We start from the raw sequence: 8,255 nt of genomic DNA on the forward strand, positions 1-8,255 counted from the left end.
TAGAGATAGTATCCATTGGGCATAGTAGGGCTTAATTTCTACTTTTTATTGAAAAACAATCAACAGTTGTTGATAGGCTTTAACTTCGCCAAAGATAACTGCTGAGAACAGTTTTTGTCAAGTCCAGCCTCTCTTTTTTTCTCCTGCCTAAGTCCCTCTAAATGTACCAAGAGTCAGAAGGGAACGCATGTCAGAGAACCAGATGTACACCTGCATAGTTGCAATTTTCAACATTTTATAAATCCTTCAGAAAGATTTTTTTTAAAATCAGCGTTTATCACTGTTTGCCAATTCAAATCGAACCCTTAGAAGTCTAGCAGAAAAGAGACTGCAAAAGGAATGATTTTCCCTTGGTCCATACAACTTCACTTGTGGTTGCTTCTGCTCCTTACAGAAGCACCAGAAGCTGGTGATAGCAATTGCATAGGGCATGATTCAGCACCGTATTTTCACATGACCTCTGAGCAAACCAGGACACCAGCCTGAGTTCTGTAGCTACAGAATTTTGTACTGCTGCTCACAAACAACCACAAAGAGCACTGCAAGGAGGCACTCATTACAGCTTGTTGAATTTTTTTTTTCCATATTGAGAAAGAAATTATAAAAAAAATCACTGTCAAAGCTTTGGCATTTTCTTATTTCAGTCAAAGTATATGGGCACATCCTGGTGTATGGTTTTCATTTTATCAGCCTTCTATTTTTATCAAACCGAAAAGAAAAAAAAGGTAAGAGGGAGAGAGAGTGAGGAATGAAAGCAAAACAAAGTAAAACAAAATGCTGTTCATTCTTCTTTAAGCAAGAAATATCAGGAAGAAAAAAGTATTATTTTTCAAAACTCTGGATATTTTGCTTTAAGTTTTTCAACCTAATGTTACCTGAAAAGAAGCTTAGCAGAAATGTAGCCCATCAGCCAGTGGGTGAATTTACATTTCACAGAGAAGATGGAAAAAAAAAACACCACTTTTACTGAAATGATGAGGAATCTAGTGGCATTGACTGAGTGTGGGAAGAAAGCCTATGTAGTTTAGTGAGGGAGAACAGGTACATGAAGTGCCTTCTAGGGAGCTATGTGAAGCAGCAGGACACACCTTGCTGTCAGTGATTTAAGGCTGCAGGCAGATGTCCTCTTCTGAACAGGACCTGCGCGGGCACCAACCTGGGGTGCTTGGGAGCACCCAGCAGCCAGGTGCCATCGGCTTCCAGCCTTGCCGGTGGAAGGCAGCTGCACAAGTGCCCCCAACCCTGTTCCAGGCAAAATGAGACCCATTAGAGTGTATCAAGTATTTCTGAGGCAGATTCCCAGAAGCAATCACATCTCCTGGAGCGGCTGTGGAGCCACTCTCAACCAGCACAGCTGGTTCCCAAATGCACATCTCCTGCCTTCCTCCAGCTGCCTGCTGCTGGTAAGAGCTAGCACACAGAGCTGTTTCAGGACAGCAGTTCCAGTTAACAAGCTAGAGCTACGTGCTACACTCCCGTGCCATGCTTTCACATTGGCCAACCAGGTTTTGCTTACTTTGTAATTAGAATTCAGCTGTGAGTTCCCTTCCCGTGCACTGATTAATTTTCATTTCAGAACCAATTAGTGAAGGCTAAACTTTAGGGCGCGTACAAGGGAAACTGTTGCACAGCCTCACACCAGAAGAAATTATTCTATTTATTCTATTTCAAACAGAAAGGTTTAATGCCTCTTTGTTGTGAGAGCAACCTAGATCAGAGAAGTGACAACTCATCTTCACGATGACAATAATGTGTGCGCCCACTATCTGAACACAAGGTTGTAATGTAACATGATTAAACAGCCTTTTTTTTGTCGTAGAAAGATGTAAACAATTGCTACAATTGTGAGACCTGACTTTTTCTGCAATTGCAGATTTCCTCTGTGCTAATTCGCTAGTCCAACACTTCTGGTGTTTCAATAGCAGGGGGTCTGCATTAGCAACGTTGGTCTTTTTGTTAACAAAAACCTCAAACCTCCACATTTAGTTTAATCTGCACCTGGGCACTGGAGAGGGATGTCTGTGCTACATGGTTGCTTCAGGCTGAAGTTCTGGGAACCTTCAGCAGTAACGGGTGATTTCAATGAATGAGGCTCTTCATAGTATTAAAATTACCCGTACCTTTAAATATGCTGTACCTTCTTCAAAATTCTTTAAACTTAGCAAGAAAGGCTGGGAGTCTTTTGTATTGCATGTATGCTGTTGTCATGCTCATTAGAAGTCATCCAGATTTACCCAAGTTCAAAAATTCTGAAAAACTTCAGTGCAACATCAGGAGGTAAGACGTGTTTCATCTGAGATGGTAATAATGCTGTGCTCTTTCCACTTGCTGCCCTTGGTCAGACTAGACCATGAAGTGTCCCGGCCCCTTGCGGGAGCTCCCATGGGCACAGCTCAGGTACAGACCCCACACCTTCTGCCCTATGACTGTGGCTCCCAGCAGCTCTGAGAAGGTATGGCAGTGGGGCATCCCCATAAACATTCCTCCAAAACTCTGAGGTTAGTGAGATGCCCTAGAGGAAGAATGGGACTGAGACAACACACTGAGGACAGGACAGAGCTGGAGCAGAAGACATTACACCACATGCAGTGGCACCCAGTGCACATGAGCATTGTTAGTCACAGAGATCCTCCCCCAGTAATAAAAAAAAACAACAACCAAGAACACCATCAAAAAACAGAAGTATCAGTGCCATCAAATAGAATTGAATTGTTAGACAAGGCAGTGGGACTTTGCAAAGTCATAACTCCAACGATCTGCTTGTACTGGGGGCTTATATCCTGATGGAAAGGCTGCAAGTGGCCCTAATGGCACTGTAACACCCATCTTCCTTCCACCCCCTGTGATCCTGTTTTCCCATCTCCCTTGCTATGAGGACAAGGCTCTTGCCTGCTGCACTGAGCCAGAGGATGCTGATACTGCTTCAGTGCCCAGCACCTTGTTGTGATGCCACACTGATACTTGTGCGTTGCTCAGCCCAGCTCTTCAGCTGCTGTGCCAGCAGACCAGGCAAGGTTCAGTGCCATTTCATGCTAAAATGCCTTCTCAGCAAACCTAGCAAAACCACCCTAAAATGCATCACTAAGACTGCAAGACAAAGAACTAGAAATTAGGAAACAGCCAAGTTCACCTTTTGGTACAATCTAAATTCAGCCCTCAGGGCACATAGCTTATGAAATCGCCTTCAGTAATACATTCCCAAAGAAGTTTCAAGGGACTGACCTGAATCACGACTGGATGAAGAAGACTGTCTGTAGAAACCTGGGAGGCTTTTTTTTGTTTATGTTTCCTTTTAAAAGTTTACGGTTTTACGTTTTTTTTTTGAGGTTTTGACCTTAGCTGGGGACCCACAGCAGAAGCCACGCTAGCTGGAGTACCATTGAATGGTCGTTGGATGTGTAGGGGATGACACTAACAGGCCCAAACATAACCTTTGAGGCCAGACTATGAACTCATCTAAAATCTACTTTCTTAGTTTCACCAATACTCAGTTAACATAAATTATTTGGATAACTAACTGGAGCAAGGACTAACTAACTGCCCTCCACCGAGTGAATGCTTCTGTCTTTTCATCTAGAAAGTCATGGTTTACTGCAATACTAGTTAAGACAGTGTTCTGAAAAGCAACAGGTTTGAATCCTTTCAGAAAGAAGAATTGATGCCATTGCATCTTACCACAGAACTAGTTTTAAGAAGGTGCTCCCATCGGTGTTTTTGTATCTGCCTCTTCTGCTAGGGGCCCGCCTGATTTAATAAAATTCCCAAATGCTTCTGTGACTGCAATAAAGGACTAAGTAAATCTCAAGTGAACAAAAGCACTTTCCTGAAACCTGAAGTAAGGTTGCCAGATTTAAGAAAAGCCTGTGATTTAAGGCACGGCATTTTTGCAGTATTCCTCTGGGCTCAAGCAGCTCCCTGCTCATCGCATATTCCAAGTATTTCCAACTTTCCTCAATTGTAGTAGAGCCGCAGCCACAATGCTCTGTGGGTCTCTAGAAGTTTGTACTAGGCATAGAATTAGAACTAAAATTATATGGACATTCAAAAGTAAAAGAGCGCAGGTGAAAAGGACTTGCATGCCCAAAGCTTCTGTTTTTTGTTGTTGTTGTTGTTGTTGTTCTTTGTTTTTTTGTTTTTTTTTTGTTTTTTTTTTTTTGTTTTTTTTTACTTTGGGGTGGTGCTTTTTTTTTTTTTTTAAATACATAGAAGCCATTAATGAAATAAATTGAGCTTTTACACAGCTCAACTCACTAGCGCTTCTCATAAGAGAAGAGGAAGCTTATTTCTCTAACCTGGCATTGTTTTTCTGCTCTGATGGCAAGGTGCCTCAAAGCTGAATGCTGAAATATAGATCCCTGCTTTCACTGTAAGCTGACAACTGAGCACTCACGTCTGCGGGACAGTCATGATCCTCAGCTCCCTGTGCCTCAGCTCCCTGTTCGTAAAGCAGCAGTAATACCAGCCCTTTTCATCGCAAGGGTTTTCTGAAGATAAATTAATTAATGTTTGTTAAGCATTCAGATATTTATAGCAATAAGTGCCATAGAAAAGCTCATGAGGAAATTAACAATTCTGTCTTCACAGCAGGGTTTCAATAGTGTGCAGTAAATAAGGCCTAGGGCTACACATTGAAAAATTAGGAGAAAACAAAATATTGAATAACTGCTCATTAACTCAGCATCGTCCATCCTGTTCAGTAACTGAGACGGGAGTCCTGTGGAAAAAACTGTATGATCCTGAAATTAAAGACAACGCTATCATGCAAACCTGTAAGAGGCCTGAACTTTGATTGCAGCAGCCATCATAATTCTGACATTTCCTAACTCCTGGGCATTTTACTTTGCAGCCTTAAGAAGGCTGTCTCGAGCTGACGCATGTCTTTGCAGAGCCTCCCATTATGAGAAAAGAATTGTAAGAATGCAGCGTGTATGGAGATCTACAGGCTGAATGAACGCCATTATCATAAAAGAAAACGAGGTTAATAATAAAAATACATCAAAAGAGAACTTCAGCAAAATTTTGCTCCGTTTTTAAAAAAATAAAATAATACTAGTGAATCAATTTACATCAGTAATATACAACTCGTGGGAATTTCCAAAGGAAATGGGGTCAGAGAGTGTCTTTACCCACTAAAACAAGACGCGATCACCCACAACATGACAATACAGCCTTCAATTCATTTTCTCTCTCCATCACAACATTTGGATGTGAAAGCTGGAAATCAAGTGCCTTAGAAAGCACAAGGTGTTAAAAATAAAGCTGGCTTTAAACAAACACCGAGAGTACTGGGAGCTGAACAATTAACTCCTCGTTTGCAAAATTTCGCCGAGAAGGAGAGTGGAATATTATGGACACTTTAAGAACGGAGCACGAGTATTTGTCCAGGCAAGAGTGCCTCTGGGCAGCAGGAGGATGGCACAAAATGGGCTGTCTGCAAGTATCCCTCGATGCAGTCTTTCCCAGAGAGGGCAGCTTATGAAACAGCAAAGCTACCTGCCTGTCGGGACAGATGGGTATCATTGAGTCTCATCTGCAGCATCTAGCACGGCAGTGGATTTAAATGTGACATCTTCACAGTTAAAATTTTAAAAATAAAGAAATAAATCTAATATATAACCTGAGGGGGGGAAAAAAAAAAAGAAGCAATATAATTACAAAAGTTACGTATGTTCACCCACTTGGGAAGTCTCGTATACCTTTCTTCCAATATTTAATCCCACAATGAGTTATTTGTTCCAAAATTGAAAGGAAAAGAAAAAAACAAAACAGCAACCAGAAGCACAACAAAAAAAAAAACCAACAAAACAAGCAAACAAAAAAATCCATACGCGGATTTGCATAAAAGAGATGAGGCTAGAACACAACTTGTCCTGTTAAAACAAAACAAACTCTAAAAAGAAAATTTATGGTAAGAAATCAAAAGATAAAATGAGAAGGGACAACAGGAATTCTTTCAATTTCTGCTGCACTTAGCATCTAAATTCATGAACTAAGATTTTATATAAAATCTATCTATAAAATGCTGGTTCTGCCTGAAGCATGCGCTCATTCTTTGAAGGGCAGCCTTCCACGCTGAAGATTTCCCCAGGGGAAAAAACCTCGAGGATCTTATAACAGCGTGCAGCAATATCGACACTCTGATGCTTGTCTGTTGGGCAAGTTTTCACAGTGCAAAATTTCTCTATCAAGATTATTTACCGCACTGATGTAAGGCCCTACTTTGTGATTCCTCCTACTCAAAGAAAAAAAAAAAAAACACTGACTTCAGAGCAAGCAAATGGATTGCTAATGATTGGATGACTGTAATGCAGAATCGAAATGATACACTTTTCCCATGTATTGTGCTCCTATTAAACTACCTCTACAGAATTACTCTAATTACGTACTTAGTAAAATGCCTACTTTCAATTAATTAGCTCATATTCCTCATTTAAGATTAGCCCTTAAAAATAATTAGGTATTAAATTCAAGACCCCAAACGGCAGATTCGGACGTCAGGCCGCATGGGGCTGGAACACGCGTTCCTCGTGTACGCGCACAGCCTTGCGCTGACTGCGTGAGCACCGAATGGCTTGTGTCATCCATACCTTTTGAGGTTGGTTTTTTTTTCTTTCCTTTGGCTAGAAGTATTCTTGTGGTGTGGCCACAAGCTTACCAGCTGCAACTGGGCTTTGAAACCTGGGGGAACACCCCCGAGCGGCTGCAGGCAGTGGGAATTTTGCCTTGCCTTCAGCCAGCTGCAGTCCCCCCCCGAGGCTTTTTGCTCCCCAATACACAGCTCCTGGTAGCACCAGGCACAGTTCACGACCACCCGACCGTCACAAAAGACAAGACAGCAAAAGCAGTGTTAGAGATTTGTTCAGCCCGGCGGCAGCCCTAACTGGTGTGACCGTCCAGCTTTTCTCTGCACATGCGCCCATTTGTAAGCTCCGCTCGGTGCTTTACAAACCTGCACCTGGGAGCAAACGTTTCCACAGCAAAGCACGACTTTTCAGTCCCAGGCAGCTCCGGCACACCATTGTGTTGAGCTGGTGGCAGGCTGGCGGCCGTGTCACAGAAATGCTGCTAGCGGCACGGTGCGCGAGGGGAGAACTTGCCTCACGTTGCTTTAAAACGCATGCACGCGCACAGGCACGCACACAGCCTGCTCAGCGCCCAGAAAATGGACAGACTGAGGAGCATCTGTGCTGGGGGGGGGACGTGGGACAAATAAGTAATTGCTGTTTTCACTAAGTAAAGCAGAAAATTACAGCGTATCAACAGCCAAGCATGTTTGTTGCCGGGGAAGAACCATTTGTGTTCCAGTTTGGGCTTTTTACTCATTTGAAGTCTGTGCCTCAAAGCACATTAAAAGCATTTTAATTATTGTCATGAGTTTATGTCCCTGTATAGATTTAAAGTCCATAAACACTGTGTATATGCGTGCGCGCGTGTGTGTGTGGCAAAATAAATAAATCCAAGCAATTTTTCCACATTTTCAACAGTGAAATCTGGATGAAGAAGCAGTCCTAAATTATCTCCTTAGAAAATGTCTAATTCTTTTCAGCAAGCACACACTGCATTAAAAATCCGTCTTAGTTTACCATAAAAGCGTGTGGCTCTATGTGTGTTTTCCTAGCTACATTCAGCTCTCTTCAAAAAGACACCCTCCAGAATAGCACTCTTTAGGGACAGTGTTTCAGGGTTGACAAGAACATTAAACCATATTATAATTATCTCTTCAATGAAAACACGGCTTTGTAGTGGAGGCAATGCACCGTTCTCAAGGCGAGTGTTATTAGGCTGGATGTGTTTTCTTGGAAGGAGATTCATGGAAAGAAAAAAGCTTTATAATTTACTGCAAGGAAAAAAACACAAGAGTACATGTCATGCATAGCAAAAGGGATTTTACAAAGAAGGTACTAAGTTGAGTGCCTCACTTATCTTCAAGAATGCTTGTCCATAGTAAGCGTGGGGATCGGTTTAACACAAGCTACAATATACACACAACACACACATTCAATTCTCTGTGACCATTCATATAGATAACTGCAAAAAATTGTCTGTAAAGTAAGGAAAATCTAAAGCAATTACCTCCTATGCCATAAATGGGCTCTGTCTCATTCTTTTAGAGGTCACCCCTGATCAGCACTCATTCTTATCGCCGTTCAGATAATAAAATCTGGTTTTTGTAACGTGAATACAAAGGTTTCTTAACTCTTCTTCTACATTTTATGTATTATTTTCCCAAATTAACCTGGAAATTAGAAAGCACC

Source organism: Numida meleagris, chromosome 1 (genome assembly GCF_002078875.1).
Source record: "Numida meleagris isolate 19003 breed g44 Domestic line chromosome 1, NumMel1.0, whole genome shotgun sequence".
Lineage (NCBI taxonomy): Eukaryota > Metazoa > Chordata > Aves > Galliformes > Numididae > Numida > Numida meleagris.